Raw genomic sequence first — 17653 nt, forward strand, 5'->3', positions numbered from 1 at the left:
AGCATGATATATCACTACCCCCTATAAGCATGTATAAGCAGGTAAGAAATAACATGAGATGTAAAACAAGTATCAACCAAGCATGTAACAAGTATCGGGTAATGACTCACCGAAACAGATAAGAAACATAATTATTGCAATTAGTTAAATTCACTACTATACATATCAAACGACATAAAGTCAGAAGTACCCGCCTCCAATAGATCGAATCGAATCAATCTGATGTTAAGATGCCCATCCCGAATCACAGTCCTGTAACATATGATATACAAATTTAGCTAATCATGTATAAATTAATTAGCCAAATCAAATCTCCCAATCACTATCCTACATCACATATGTAATTTATCCATTATATATGTTATACATAACTAAATCCCATTCTGCACGAGTCCTACAAGAACAGGATACGAAATAAAATTAAGGATCCGCCATCAATGTATCATCCTAATAACCAATTCAAATCCTTGTTCCGATGAAGATTTCCAATTAGATCAACCCAGATATAACCTATTACCCTATACAAAATTTGTACAACATGGAACATCCTCCATAGGAACCCAACAAAAGTCACTAAAGATGCTCACCTAAGTGTATGAATAATGATCAGATTCCTCAGCTCCAACAACAGCTTAATCCCGTTGATACCAAACCTAGAAATCAATCAACCATACCCGTGAGTTGCTTCTGCATCCAACCAGTGATCAACTACAAAGAAACAACAAAGGTAAGATGCTCACCTCACTCACCTGCAAGGGGGAAACCTAGGGCACGGTAGTGAAGACGAAGCTAGGGCAGAGGAATACGCTGAGTGAGAACAAAGGGGAGAAGCAAACTCGCACTCGGCAGTGGCACGCCAAGGAAGAACTAGGGTCTAATTCGTTGCTCTTGGCTGGATGCAAATCCAAGCAGAGACAAAGGAAATCAGGCGATCGTGTGGAGATGGCTAGGGCACTAGCACAGAAGAGGGGCCGGTGATGTCTCGTCGGACCAGAGGATGGGAGAGGAATCGGGAGGCGACGTCGGCGGAGACGCTAGGGCACAGAGGGACGGCGGTCGACGCTATCGGGTGTGATTCCGTAGTGGACGGCGGTGGCAGATTCATCGCCGGCGCTTGGGGAAAGAGGAAGAAGAAGGCGTCGAGTGCGGCTCAGGAGGAAGTGAGGAATAAAAAGGGAAGGAGAAGAAACTGCCATGGCCAGCGGTTACGGCAAAGAAGGTGAATGAGGGGAAAAATCGGCGTGGGGGGGGGGGGGGGGGGGGGGGGGGTTTGTTTCGGCAAGGAAGAGAACGAAAAAGAATAAAAGAAATAAAGAAAAAGAAAAAGAATTTAGAAAACAAACACTTCCTCGCTAAAATGGGGTAACCTAAACAGGCTTTTCCGTGCCCCGTTTTTTTTTATCCCCGTAAACTCGTTCATACGAGCTCCGAAAAATTTCCGAAAAATTTCCAAAAATTCCGGAAAATTTCCTTATGGTGTTATGCCTATTTCCAGTATTTTACACAAAGTTACCGACTGGGCACTCCGGCTGTTCGATCTAGCGATCGACGGGACGATCAGCCAGCTCCAAGAAGGAGGCCATTTACCAACTGCTCTGACCAGTAACATCATCAGCCGGGACAAAGTCACCGCCTCTCTGCTGGACAATGCCTTAGATTATCTTGAGTGAGGTTGAGCGTCCCTGAGTGAGGCTGAGTGTTCCTATAAAATGCAAAATTTTTGAAGTTTAAATGCATGCTCGCCTGTTCGGATGAGCTTTACCTCGTGCATGTTTTCCGACTCCTTTTGATTATTTGCAAAAGCTCTTGCCCTCGTTCATAATTATTCTATTAGCCGATCGACCCCTCTGGTATTTAGAGACCATTACGTGGTCTCCCGGTTGGAGTAATTTAAAGAATAGTGCCGAACGGTTGCTATATTCTGAAGACTTCGAGCTTTTGAGTAGCCTAGGCTCATGGTCGGTTGTTCATCGATGCTTGCTTATTCACTAAGCCTTCGAAGGATGCTTGATCTCGAACGGGGGAGATAAGGAATCCGATAAGCTGGCCCGAGACCAGTGAAAATCGCTCGACCCCAAACGAGGGAGATATGAGATCCGATAAGCTGATTTTAGACCAATGAGGACCTTTCGACCCTGAACGGGGGAGATAAGAGAGTTTCTAATGCTGAGCCCGTGGCTTAAATACAACTTAAACCCGATCGATCGACACGGGGAGTCTTTGACTCAAGAGTTTATAGTCGTTGGTCGACTGTTGATGAAGACACGCATTTAACGTCGTCGCTCGACATTGTGACGAAGACTCGGGTTTAAGGTCGCTGCTCGACCATCGGTGGAGACAAGGGTTTAACGTCGCCGCTTGACGGTTTGGTGTAGACTCAGATTAAGGTCGTCGTTCGACCATTGGTGGAGACAAGGGTTTAACGTCGCCTCTCGATGATCGATGGAGACAAGGTTTTAACATCGTCGTTAGACGGTTTGATGTGGACTTTTGTTTAACGTCGTCGCTCGACGGTCGATGGAGATAAGGTTTTAACGTCATCGCTCAGCGGTTTGATGTGGACTCACGTATAACGTCACCGCTCGATGGTCGATGGAGACAAGGTTTTAACGTCGACGCTTGACGGTTGACATAGTCTCGAGTTTAAGTTCACCGCTCGACCGTTGAGGAAGATGCACTTTATGAGGCCTTTGCTTCTTTGTTTTAATTTTGGCCTACGCTCGAGAGATACAAGAAATACAGTACATAGTATTTACTCGCGCACCTCTCATCTAGCCTTGTAGGGCTGAAGATGGCTCGCGCTCCATGGCCTCTCGAGCTGCCTTCCCTCTTCGTCCTCCAGATAGTAGGCACACGAACGTAGCTTTTGCACAACCTTAAACGGTCCTACCCATGGTGCCTCGAGCTTGGCTACGTCACCGACCGACTTTACTTTCTTCCAAACGAGATCGCCGACCTGGAAGAACCTCGGGATCACTCGCCGGTTGTAGTTCTGTCTCATTCATTACAGTACATCGTTAGCCAAACTACGGCTTTTGCTCGGCTTCGTCCACCAAGTCGAGCTCCATCAGCCTTCGCTCGGCGTTTCCTTCATCGTAGAGCTGCACCCGGTCAGATTCTACTCCAACCTCCACGGGGACAATTGCTTCATTGTCGTACACCAGTTGGAACGGAGTTATGCTGGTCACCTCCTTCAGAGTAGTGTGGAGAGCCCATAGTACACTGGGGAGGTCGTTGACCTAGTTGCCTCCCATGTGGTCGAGCCGAGCACATAAGACTCTGAGGATCTCCCGATTGGTGACTTCGTCCTGCCCGTTGCCCTGAGGGTAGGCTACCGAGGTGAAGGTTTGTTGGATGCGATAGCCCTCACACCATTCTCCGAGCCTCTGGCCGACGAACTACCTTCCGTTGTCAGATATGAGGTGGCATGGGATGTCGAACCAGAAAATGATGTTCTGCCGCCGAATTTGATAACCATCTGCTCGGTGATTCTCGCAAGCGGCTCGACTTCTATCTACTTCGAGAAGTAGTCCACTGTCACGAGCTGAAACTTCCGCTAGCCGGTCGCTATGGGAAAAGGCTTGACGATGTCCATGCCCCATTGGTCGAATTGGCAGGATACAGTGGGCGCTTTTATTTTCTCGATCGGTCGGTGCGGCATGTTGTGATACTTCTGGCAGGACAAACAGGTGGCCACCGTCCGAACGACATCCTTCTGGAGGGTCGGTCAGAAATATCCGGCCAGGAGTATCTTACGGGCTAATGCATGATCTCCCGAATGACCACCGCAAGAGCCTTGGTGCACCTCCTTCAGAACGTACTCGACGCCCTCCAATCCGACGCACTTGAGGAGGGGTCTGGAGAAGACACTTTTGTAGAGCTGGTCGTCGATCAAGGTGATCCGCCCAACCCTCTTTTTCAATAAGCGGGTCTCCTCCGGATCGACGGGTGTAGCTCCCGAAAGCAAAAACTCCATCAGGGTTGTCCTCCAGTCGCTCGGAAAGGTTATTCCCTTCGTTCGGTTGATGTGTGCCACAAACAAGACTTGTTCGATCAGCTGACCAATAAGGATCAACGTCAGAGAATTGGCCAATTTCACTAACTCATCCGCCGCTTTATTCTCTGATCAGGGGATCTTCTGTATAATGACCTCCTGAAAGTTTACCTTCAGTTTCTCGAAAGCCTCTGCATAGAGCCTCAGCCGAGTGTTGCTTATCTCGAATGTCTCGGATAGCTGCTGGGGGCGAGCTGGGAGTTCGAGTGGATGAGGACTTTAACTGCTCCCACGTGTCGAGCTGCTTGTAGACCGACTATCAACGCCTCATACTTTGCTTTGTTATTAGTGGTTCAATCCCGCTGAACGGACAACTGCATCCAATCTCCCCGTGGTGAGATAAGCAATATGTCGATCTCGCTGCTCTGCCAAGTGGATGGGTCGTCCACATATATCTTCCATGTTGCTGCCGGCTCGTCACTTTAGACTTTGATGACAAAGTCCGCCAAGACTTGAGCCTTGATCGCTGCTCGGGGTTGATACTGAATGTCGAACTTGCTCAGCTCGGTCATCCACTTGATTAACCTTCCTCATGCCTCTGGATTAAGAAGGACTCGTCCCAGGGCACTGTTAGTCAGCACGATGATCGTGTGCGCTAGAAAGTACGGGTGAAGCCTCCAAGCGGCTAAAATCAAAGCGTACGTAAGTTTTTCGAGATCGGTGTAACGAGATTCAACATCCTTCAATATATGGTTCATAAAATATACAGGTTGTTGATCCTGGCCATTCTGCCTGACTAAGGCTGATCCAACGGCATGTTCGTTGGATGACAAATAAATCCACAATGGCTCACCCACAACCGGCTTGGCTAATACAGGCAGCGAGTTTAGATACTCCTTCAGCTCCTCCAATGCCCAGTCGCACTCGACGTCCCATTGGAATTTGGTGGCTCGGCGAAGCACCTTGAAGAACTGCAGGCTCCGATCGGACGACTTGGATATGAACCTGGATAGTGTCGTGATCCGACCAGTCAGTCTCTGAGCTTCTTTCTAGTTCTAAGGCGGCGTCATATCTTGCAAAGCTTTGACCTTGCTTGGGTTGACTTTAATGCCCACTTAGTGACAATGTAGCCCAGGAAGCGACCACTCCTTGTGCCGAACAGACACTTGCTCGGGTTCAGCTTTATTCCATATGTCCTTAGCGTCCGACAAGTTTCGTTGATATCTGCGCATAGGTCAGCAGCTCGGAGGGATTTAATTAGTATGTCATTAACGTATATCTTTATATTACGGTCGATCTGGTGTCAAAACACTTTATTCATTAGCCTCTGGTAGGTGGCTCCGGCGTTCTTCAGTCCGAACGGCATGACGTTGTAGCAGTATGTTCCGTTGGGTGTGATAAAGCTGAACTTCTCCTAGTCCTCGCGGGCGAGCGACACTTGGTGGTATCCTTGATACGCGTCGAGCATGCAGATCAGCTCGCAGCCCGCCATCAAGTCCACCATTTGATCTATCCTGGGCAGTGGATAGAAGTCCTTCGGGCACGCCTTGTTTAAGTCGCGGAAGTCGATGCAGACCCACCACTTGTTGCCCGGCTTAGAGACTAGCATAATATTGGCTAGCCAGTTCGGGAATTGGACTTCCCTGATATGGCCGACCTCCAGTAGCTTTTCTATCTCCACCCTGATGATCACGTTCTGCTTCACGCTGAAATCCCTTTTTCTTTGCTTCACCGACCGAGCATCCAGTTGGAAGTGAAGCTCATGCTGAGCCATGCTCGGGGAGATGCCGGGAAGCTCATGGGTCAACCAGGCGAATACGTCATGATTTTGTTTAAGGCAGACGACTAGCTCTGCCTTCTTCTCCTTCTCCAGGTCGGCGACGATAAAGGTTGTTGTATCCGCTCGGCTAGGATGGATCTGGACCTTCTCCTTTTCTTCATATACCAAGGTAGGGGTTTTTTCAGTGATCACGTTTACCTCCAATCGTGGAGCCTTCCGAGCGGCCTTTGCCTCGATCTTGATCATCTCCACATAGTAGCACCGAGCGGTCAGTTGGTCGCCTCTGACCTCACCCACCTGATCATCCACTAGAACTTTATCTTCTGACAGTAAGTTGAAACCACCGCCCAGAACTCTTTGAGGGTCGATCGACCCAAGATAACGTTGTAGGCTGACGGTGCGTCCACTACTATGAAGTTGGTTGTCCGGGTCCTCCTCAACGACTCTTTTCCTAGCGAGATGACCAACCTTGCTTGGCCGATCGACAAAACTTCATTGTCGGTGAATCCGTAGAGCGGGGTCGCCATGGGCAACAGCTCTCTTTGATCAATTTGTAGTTGATCGAACGCCTTTTTAAAGATGATGTTCACTGAACTCCCCCGTGTCGACGACAGTTCGGTGAATTATGTAGTTGGCTGTAGCGACCACCCTTCTTACTACTACTACTCTCTAAGGATGACCGTTACTTATCTACTAACTCTACTTAACCGGTATAATTAAAATCCTCGAAGAAACCCTACCGAAAAATTTCGACAGAGTCTCCCCTGTACCGGTGACCATAATCATTAATACATGACATAATATACACAGCCACAAGCGGATGGAACACATATCAATCTACCACGCAGTATAATAAATCCAAAATAAAGGAAACAATACCACAACTCATCACACCATATCACAATTCTTCTACTATGTCCTAATCACATCAAAATAGCAAATGTTATCTCAAATACTCCTAACATAGCAAAAGACAATGGAGACTAAAATAAAACTTCTTTCATAGTCCCAAGGCTTCCATAGTCCTGGCATCACACATCCTTCAAACACCTCCTTGTCGCCTTCCTTTCTATATCTTTTCCTTTCCTGTATCTGCAGTAAGAGGAAGTGCAGTCTATAAGCAAAATTTGCTTAGTAAGCGCTATCTAACTCACAAAATCTCGATATGCATGTATATAAATAAAAACATGCTAAAACTGAATGCTAACATGTAAAGCTACTCATGCTCATACATAGCAAAGGAATCATACTAACTGAAATACTAAACATGTATAGCTAATCATGCTCATAAATAGCAAAGAACAGTAAACTAACTCATGCTCTTCTATTAGTAAAGAAACATACTGAAAGGCTAAACATGTAAGGCAAGTCTATACTATCATGCTTGCATAAAGAACTTAACTTACTGAATTCTAAACACCTTCTGTATCTTATTTCACTTGCTTAAAGCCTTATTCTTTAATACTTATGTGAAACTTATTTTTTTACTTGTTCAAAAGCTTATACTTTTAATACTTCAAAATAATAATCAACTTCTTCTTCGGCCCGACAATTGTACCTGCTTTTACTTTTGTAACGATCCGACCAATTTAGCGGCCCATTTGGTGACCCTCAGGTCGTCGACCGTCGACCGTCGGTCGTGCCGTTACTACTAGGTTATCTGAACCTAGGGACGACTATGGGAGCCCAACCCAAGGACAACTGAGAGTCCAGTACAGTGCCACTAATAAAAGTAAAATACTTGTTATCTTTTAATACTTCTAATATATAATGCCTTGGCATTTTAATATGCACCTTGTGTGCCAAAATCCCTAAAGTCTTGACTTTGGGATCTACTTAAGCCTTGGCCTTTTTCTTTCTTTTCTTTATCTGTCTTATACTTTTCTTTATCTTTCTTATACTTTTCTTAAACCCAAAATACTGTTAGGGTATCTTTCGTATGCATCTATGAATGAAACTAACTATGTAACACATAATCATGCATAGAATACAAAAGAAATCTGCACATACAATACTTATCAAAAATCTGCACTAATGCTTAACAGAAATCTGCATACTAGCTTGATAAAAATCTGCATAATAGCTTAACAGAAATCTGCATACTAAGCTTAACTAAAAATCTGCATCTTAAGCTCTAAAGCTAGTATAGGATTAATGGTTGTTCTTGTTCAACATATAGCACATAAAAACTGCACATGCTCACAAATAACAATAAACACAAAGCTGTAGATTGTATTCCATCACTCTTAACTAGTTTCTTAAGACTTCGTTTCACATGTATCTTCTCTTTGTGACTTAAATTTCCACTAAACATATTTCCTGCATCTTCCTATCTTCTTTTCGTGTTTCATATCAATTTAGTTCTCTACACTTGATTCATATCATGTTTTCCATCTTGTTGTTTATGTGTCACAATAGCATAACTCTTCAAAAGTGAAGATTGCATCTAGTTCTAATCCATCATCCTCTAGTGCAGGGCTTTTCATAAAACCTGTTACCTTCACCACCTTCACTAGCCACCTGCTGGAATTTAAAAGGAAACTAGGTGAAGCATTAACGTCAAAGGAAAACAACCTGCTAATTCTTTCTACTTCTAGATATCATAGCACCAAACATTCCAAGACCTTTAACCCTTACCTCATCGAATCCATGCTAACATAAAGGAATGCGCTTACAAAACTTTATAACCAATCCTCTAACATGAACCTCAAAGCTGTGTAAACATACCAACACTAGAAATCTACAGTACTTAAAGCTTCTAACATCTCAAGAACAACTGTAAACGTTGTTGGATCTGTAGCTCTCATATAATTGACTCTATCACTACAAGAAAATAGGGTTTCAGAAACAGATTTTTAAAACGGAAATAAGATCCGTTTTAAATTTTAGTATATTATAAACGGATTTGCTACGAAATTATTATCTGTTTCATTTTTTAATAAAAATAATATAGAAAAAAAAATTAAAACAAAATTTAAAATAAATTAGAAACAGAATTTATAAATAAATTTTTATAAACCAAAATAAATACGGAATAACAACGAAATTTGATACAAAATTTTATTCGTTTATAAATTTGTTTAAAAATATTTTAAACAGAAAAAAAATCTATTTATAATTTATATAATTTGAAAAAAAATATATTAAGTAATTAGAAAAATACTTTATTTTAATTCATTAAAAACCCTAACCCTTTGCAATTTCTCCCAAATTCCACCCGACACGTCTCCACGCGATGCGATCTTCTTCTCCAGTCCCAAATCACGCACGCGATCTTCTCCAATCCCAAATCGCGCAGAACTCCAAGGTAGGCACGACTCCAAGTTAAGGCGCACACGATCTTCTTTTCCTGTCCCAAATCGCCACGGCTCGAAGGTAGGCGCGACTCCAACTTAAGGCGCACACGATCTTCTTCCCCAATCCCAAATCACGCACGACTCCAAGGTATGCAAGGCTCCACCGAACGCGATCTATTTTTAGTTGTAGGTAGATATGAGATTGATCGCATGGAGGTGAACCTAAGAAGGAAAGGGCCCTTCACGTCTTTGAGAGAGGATCTGAGGGAGATGTTCTTGCCAAAGGATCCATTTCGGTACCGTCTGGTTGAGGCAGAGTGTCACCAGTCCTCGAGATCTACGCTAATGCTCACGTACTTGGTAACCATTTTGGAATGGGAACAAAATATAACCTTGCTAAGTTCCAATGCGATCTCCTCGTCGGCTTCACCGTCGCCATCCTCGTTGTCCCACAAAGGCATCAGCTACGTTCGCCTCGCCTACCTTCACCCCTTCATTGGCCTCTGTACTATGATCTACTTAATTAATTCGGAATCCATTACATGCGTGATTAATTAATTAAGTAATTAATCACTATTTGTCCCTGTTTCAGATTCGAGTTTCATCCCACTGTTAATCTATGCGATATTTGGTAGCTCCACAAACGTGGCTATGGGGGGCACCGTCGCCGTCTAGCTATTTCTTGCTTCGATCGGCTATCGGAGCAAAAGTATCACCGGTTGACCACTGATAACCATCATTTTGTATTGATATTTTGATTCATATAAGCATGTCATTTGATCTTCTCATGTGTTAATTCCACATTTATATCATATTTCATAAGTTGTATTCATTTGTGGACTTAATTGCAAATTATTTTATAATTGCGATATTTGATGCTAATGTTTTGATATATTCTTTGTAGGTATCAAAAGGGCAAGGATTAGATCAGATCGGACTAAATTTGGGTTCAAATCTAGGGCTTAAATGAAGAGATCAAGCTTTGGAGTAATATGGATCGTTCATTCAAGACTTGAGGAGATCTGAGCCATCTATCATGATCCAGCCCATCCGAGCCACAGGGGAGTAGATCACGACCATTGATCAAGATCTGAAGATTTGGAACAGATTTGGAGCAATTTCCACCGTTGGATCGATCCGGAGAAATCATAGCCGTCCATCATATATTTCAGATCTGATTTAAATGGGAAAGGAGAAGCTACAGGGAGATCGTCAATTGGCTACAGTCCTCGCATCCGAGCCACAGGGGAGCGCAAGCTCGATCCGGGGATCTTTCTTCCTCGATCCATTCCACCGCCGGCAGTCAAGAGAGGTCAAGGGTGTCCCTTCCTCCGGTCATCAGCCATCTTCTAGCCGGCGACGCCATCTCAATCATCCGAACACTAATTTCTACCGTGACTTCGTGCGAGGAAGAAGAAGCAAAGAAGGAGAAGCAATTCAGTGGTTTGAGCCGATTCCTTTGTCTTCCGGTCGGTTATCTTCCTCTCTTGAAGCTCCGCACCTATCTCTGATTGAAGCTTTGTCGATCATTAACAATGCCGAGTTACTCTGTTTGTCTTCATCGCCGAGTTTTTCATCCGTTGCACACCAAATCCAAGCTAGGGTTTCTCCAATTGATTAGTTTGAATCCTATGAATCCTAGTTTCTTCATCTCTGTTTGAATTTTAGTTTTGTTGTAGCTTATCGATGCATAGTTGATTCGAATTCCCTTGCTATTGTCTTGAAACCTTTGGTTAAGGCCACTGTTCTTGATTCTTGATTCTACACAATTTAGATTTGCTTAATTGTTGCATTAGGTTATTCTTGTTTGCCATTTCTTTCAATGCAGTAGTTTAGATTAGTTAGCTTCTTTGTTTGTTAATTCCATGAGTTGAATTTACAAATGTAGCATAGTTTTAGGTCCTTATTTCTTTTCTTTGTTCAAAAGTCAATTCTGAAATCCCCAATTTACCTAGAAAACCTAAGCCAAAAATAATTGATCCTAAGACTTTCATTTTACCGTTTACATTCGTTGGGAGACGACCCGAGTCATCTCTATGCTACATTAGTGTAGAATGAATTCGGTCACTTAATTCTTTTGATACCCAAATCACGACAAAATCGGGTTTATCAAATTGGCGCCGTTGCCGGGGAATGTAGTGGTGTTTGATACCTTAGGATTGTTTCTTTTTCTTTTTACATAAAAATTTGAAAAAAAAAATTGATTCAATTGCTTTCATGTTCATATATCCATGTGTTTGATATTATATGCTCCTGCATCTTCTGATGTTATTTGCTAGTGTTTCAGTGTAAGAGCAGGAAACTTCTTTGACCATGGATCCATATCGTCAGTACTATCAGCCTCAGACTTGGTTCTATCAGCCTGAACATCAGTACTACCCACCTGTGGATCAATCAAATTTCAGGTACGAGGTTACACATAGTCAGTCTACTGAGCCATATCCAGCATATCAAAGCCTACAAGAAGTTCAGAATGATTATATAGCTATGCGGAAAAAGATTCGTGGTATTCAACAATTCGAGGAGGAGACATTGCATGAATATTGGAAGAGATTCAAGGAACTTTGCTCTAGTTGTCCTCAACATCAAATCAGTGATCAGTTGCTTGTCCTACATTTTTATGATGGGTTATCACCGTTTGATTTGTACATGGTGGATAAAGCTAGTGGGGGGCCCTTGATTGACAAAACACCTGATGAAGCTATGAAACTTTTGGAAACCATGGCAGCCAACCCTCAACAATTTAGAAATGGACAACCGATTACCTTAAGAGTTGATGAGACCTTTCCTACAAATATTGAGGTGTTCGAGCAGAGGGATTGTAGTGTCTTTGACAGACCTGATCTTGATTTTATTACTTCACAGGACTCCTCTAATATTTCTTGTTATGATTCTGTAGTTGTAAGAATTTCTGACTTTACCGATACTGTTATTGTGGATGTAACTGATAATGCAGGTACTGATGTGGATGATGAGAAAAGTGTAGGGGATTGCATATTGGAAGCAATACCCCAAGAATCACCTGAACCAGATGTTGATGGTGAGAGTGTAGGGACTCATGCTGTGGAAACAGAGCCCCAAGAATCACTTCCCTTAGATACACCACCTGAGCCAAAGCCAGGACCAGAGCCTGAGCTACTACTTGATGATGAGGAGGTCACAGTCACCATTCTAGAACCTCTAGGTACCTTTCGACATGAAAAGGTTAGTATTTCGTGTGATTCATCAGAAAATTTCATGAAGGTACCATGGATTGACTTTATTGGATGTGATTTGTTTCTTGATACATTTTCTGCAAAAACTAATATTTTTCTGTCTTCTTCTTATCCTACATGCATGTGGGAGGTGTTGTTTTTCTTTGGCTTTGTAGGTCGTCGTAGGCTTCCAAAATGGTTGCTCCATCTAAACCGCCTTCGACCTCCGGGAAGAATTTTCAAAGGAAAAATGTTGGATGAAGTGGACTTGACTGCAACTACAATTATTCCACTTCCAACTTGCATTTTGCACCTTAATCGACTCCAACCGTCCGGAATTAAGGGGAGTTTGTTCCTTGTTTTTATTTTTGCTCTATACTTTTCTTTAGTTTCATACTTGACATTTGCATTTTGTTTCTATACTTTGCATGTTGTTTAGTCTACATAGCATTTCATTTTGAATAAAATTCTCCATGAAATTGTTCTAGTAATACTTTTAAGATGGTAAAAGTTCTTTAATTTTGACCATCAAGTTTAGGTCATTTTACATGATTGAATACTTTACTTGCATGATATTGGTTAGTGTGGTGATGGATTCCATTTTGATTAATTGAGTTTGATTGCCAAAAATTACCTAGAGAGAACCACTTTAAGCCTATACTTAATTATTCTTTTGTGTGGCATGCACTCACAACAATTGAAACTCTAGAGCTTGCTTAGCTTCTTTTCAAGGTCACAATAGCATATGTATGTATGGAAATAAAGGATATTTGTTATTTTTGTTCCCTCATTATTTTTAATTTCTTTCTCCATAATTTTCTTGAAACATCCTCATATAGCATTTTAATCTTTGATCATCTTTGCTTGTCATGTTTCTATTGAGAGTTTTGGTTGAACCTTGATGAGTTAGATTGCTAAGATGGACAAGGTTTTGGGTGTGGGGGAGAGATGATGAGATGATAAATTTCTGGATATGTTAAAGATTTTGCAAGGATTTATGAATATTGAATTGCTAAAGCTCTATTCCCACATCAATCTAGTTATGAACAATTTGAGATACAAATTCTGTAGAGCAGCTATTAGTTTGGGTATATATATGTAGTTTGGGACATGGCCTTACTGGCTGTTGCTAGAATCAAAACAAAATCCTGAAATCTGGAAACCGCAGCTAAATCAAATTGCTGGATGTGGAATTCAAGAGCTGCAATCAATTGTTAGTGCACTATTTGATACCAATACTTTAAGAGGATGCTCCTACGCTTCTACTAAGGAGTTTCAGGTCCAGAAATTCTGAACTTGTTCCGAATCAGTGAGCACATAATGCAAGGAAACAAGAGTTGAAAGCTGCTGTAAGAAGAAACAATCTGATTGTAGATCAGATTAAGATTTGCAGTTTCAGTTCGGAACTGATTTGGAGTTTATTTTGTCATCTTTTGTTATCAAGTTTTGAAATTCCATTGAGCAAAATAATGAAGGATGAAATTCAGAAATTGAATCTGAAATGAAGGAAGAAACAGTGAGGTATGAAACTGGAATCAGAATTCAGCAATTGTTTCGGATTTACATGTGTGCCAAGTTGCTCTTAAATTAAATTTCTGAGACTAATATCTTATAGAGTTGGATCAATGCATTCTGATTCTAGGAATGAATTCTGGAAATCTGAAATTCAGACAAAGCTGCAGAAATTGAAGAGAGCAGGATGACAGTGCAGAAATTCCATCAAGTCAAGTTGCTGCTGAAGACTTAAGTTGCAACTACTTCAGAGTGTCCATCTTGTAGTGTCATTTGATGTTTTCTCTACTAAGAAAGAAAAAAAAAGAGAGAAAATCGACTGGAAGTACATTCAAGAAATCAGCCCCATGAAACATGAAACTGCATCAAATTTAAATATGTTTGTGCCAACTAATCATGTTGCTTCTGATTGGAAAATGAACTGAACTCAAGTCTTATCAATTCAATGCTAAATGAGATCTCTTTTCAAGCTGAATCCTTCAAGTTTTAACCTGAAATTTTCCTAGAACTAGAGTTCTGAAACTGAATCCCTTGGTGCTGGAATTTTGAACTAATCTGCAGGGAATCTGATGTGTTAAATTTGATATATGATCACTATATAATTGGTTAACTATTGGACAAAGGGATTTTGTGTTAAAGGGATTCTCGTGATTTGGGTATCAAAAGAATTAAGTGACCGAATTCATTCTACACTAATGTAGCATAGAGGTGACTCGGGTCGTCTCCCAACGAATGTAAACGGTAAAATGAAAGTCTTAGGATCAATTATTTTTGGCTTGGGTTTTCTAGGTAAATTGGGGATTTCAGAATTGACTTTTGAACAAAGAAAAGAAATAAGGACCTAAAACTATGCTACATTTGTAAATTCAACTCATGGAAATTAACAAACAAAGAAGCTAACTAATCTAAACTACTGCATTGAAAGAAATGGCAAACAAGAATAACCTAATGCAACAATTAAGCAAATCTAAATTGTGTAGAATCAAGAATCAAGAACAGTGGCCTTAACCAAAGGTTTCAAAACAATAGCAAGGGAATTCGAATCAACTATGCATCGATAAGCTACAACAAAACTAAAATTCAAACAGAGATGAAGAAACTAGGATTCATAGGATTCAAACTAATCAATTGGAGAAACCCTAGCTTGGATTTGGTGTGCAACGGATGAAAAACTCGGCGATGAAGACAAACAGAGTAACTCGGCATTGTTAATGATCGACAAAGCTTCAATCAGAGATAGGTGCGGTGCTTCAAGAGAGGAAGATAACCGGCCGGAAGACAAAGGAATCGGCTCAAACCACCGAATTGCTTCTCCTTCTTTGCTTCTTCTTCCTCGCACGAAGTCACGGTAGAAACTAGTGTTCGGATGATTGAGATGGCGTCGCCGAATAGAAGATGGCTGATGACCGAAGGAAGGGACACCCTTGACCTCTCTTGACCGCCGACGGTGGAATGGATCGAGGAAGAAAGATCCCCAGATCGAGCTTGCGCTCCCCTGTGGCTCGGATGCGAGGACTGTAGCCAATTGACGATCTCCCTGTAGCTTCTCCTTTCCCATTTAAATCAGATCTGAAATATATGATGGACGGCTATGATTTCTCCGGATCGATCCAACGGTGGAAATTGCTCCAAATCTGTTCCAAATCTTCAGATCTTGATCAATGGTCATGATCTACTCCCCTGTGGCTCGGATGGGCTGGATCATGATAGATGGCTCAGATCTCCTCAAGTCTTGAATGAACGATCCATATTACTCCAAAGCTTGATCTCTTCATTTAAGCCCTAGATTTGAACCCAAATTTAGTCCGATCTGATCTAATCCTTGCCTTTTTGATACCTACAAAGAATATATCAAAACATTAGCATCAAATACCGCAATTATAAAATAATTTGTAATTAAGTCCACAAATGAATACAACTCATGAAATATGATATAAATGTGGAATTAACACATGAGAAGATCAAATGACATGCTTATATGAATCAAAATATCAATACAAAAGGATGGTTATCAAATTCCCCCACACTTATTCTTGCACGTCCCGAGCAATCAAACAAAACAAAGAAACAACTAGAATTCATCTCCCTAACATTTTCCTAGCAATACCTAGAAGATGGTAAAAGGAATTTAACTAAGACCATCTAAAGACCACAAACAATCATGAATTCAATCCAAACAATAATCAGTAAGTATGGTAGTTTCAATCCAATTGAAAAATTGAGCAAATTGCAACCTCACAAGGTATTTACCTATTCTAGCTCTCACACTCAATCATGCATATAAGTGGAGCTCACTCAATGTCACTCACAACATTTCACTACCATAAGCTTGCTTATTTTCTAATTCTCCACCACTATAAAACATAGCACACATGAATCAAAAGGATTTATTGAGAGTTTTAATGGAATCAAGAGAAACAATGAAAATGAATGAAATGGCAAAAGGAAAGAATTCAATGAAGAAAATGAGAAGATGAGAGTATTAGAGGAATATACTTGATGAGTTGACCATTTTGATGTGAGAAGAGATGAATACCATTTGTTTTTATCAATTCAAAAGACCAAGCTAACCTCCCCTTCAATTTGATGGCTAACATAGAATCTTGATACTATATCTCCACATTTGATACTCTTTATTTGTCTTGTAGTCTTTTTTTTCACACTTCAATTCCAGAATTTGGAAGCTAAAATAATCTCAAACCACCTTATGAAGAAGAACTCTCCCCCACACTTAAAATATTGTCCGTCTCGGACAATATGACACATCATGCTATCCACTTACTTGATACACTCTCCATGGATAATTAACCTCAAGATAGAACTAATCTTTGCATTTGTGACATCAAAAAGTAGAGTCAGTGTATGCCTTATATCATGGAATACCATTCTTTGTTCTTGTTTCATGTTCAGCTATTTTCTGAATCAAATCAGAGTTTCAAGGTTCAGCAGGAGCTTCCATTAAAACTGTTAATGCAGCTATATAGTTCTGATCTTGCAGAATTTTAGGGACACTTGATGACTAATTTAGTGTTATTGAATTCTGGATAAATTTGAGTCTTGAGCGTGTTGCTGCTAGTGACCAACCCTTACGCATTTCAATTCTGATTCAGAATTATAATTCAGTTCTTGCACCAATTCCCATTTAGGAGCAGAAGTCCTTGATTTAAAATCCACTGTTATGATTCAGCTTCAACATTTGACATCAGAAATGAATTTCACTACAGCATTGTCAATTCGGAATTCACAAAATCAAATCTGGTTCCTATAATCTATTACAAACATTAAGGGTCAATGCAATCCAAACTTAAATCCTGTAAAACTTTTGGCATTGCAGTGATCAGCAGAGAACTGGTGAGGAACTCATCACATTCAGAATCAACAACTTAAGCAACTGAATGACCATCAACTCAGCTTTTATAGTTCTAGAGATTACCATTATTGAATTCATCGTAGTGGAGATTAGAAAACAAGATCAGAATAAACCCCTACAACAACATTTTGAATTTGAGTTACAATTCAGAAACAGTTGCAAAAATTCAGTTCAGGAAAGCAACTTCAACTGCAATCCAAGAAAACTGCAATCAGTTTTAAGGAAGCAATAATTAATTTAAGAATTAGATGTAGCATCAAGTTCAAACTTTTGCTTCATGTCCAGCTGGAAGCCATCCTTCTTCTCGAATTCAAATTCTGAAGTAACACCATTTCAGTTTTAGGATTTCAAAATTCTAATTTTTCTCAACTTCAAATTTCAGCTTAAATCACAGAGAATTCAGTTTGGAATAAGACATCATTTAACACTAACTTGATATGAGCATAGATTCACATTGTTTCTGATTAGAGATAGCTTGAAGATTTGGCACAAAAACAGGGCACAGTT

At 41.0% G+C, this 17653-nt stretch overlaps 1 long non-coding RNA gene across 1 annotated transcript; it reads right to left on the minus strand.

The window, feature by feature from the left end:
- Positions 1-232: 232 nt before the first annotated feature.
- Positions 233-758, minus strand: LOC122053881. The gene is made up of 3 exons (XR_006132425.1): positions 741-758; positions 588-653; positions 233-252 (listed from the first exon to the last, which is right to left on the minus strand). It is a non-coding gene; the product is annotated as an uncharacterized LOC122053881 (long non-coding RNA).
- Positions 759-17653: the final 16895 nt, after the last annotated feature.

The sequence above is a fragment of the Zingiber officinale genome, chromosome 3A, assembly GCF_018446385.1.
Source record: "Zingiber officinale cultivar Zhangliang chromosome 3A, Zo_v1.1, whole genome shotgun sequence".
Taxonomy (NCBI): Eukaryota; Viridiplantae; Streptophyta; class Magnoliopsida; order Zingiberales; family Zingiberaceae; genus Zingiber; species Zingiber officinale.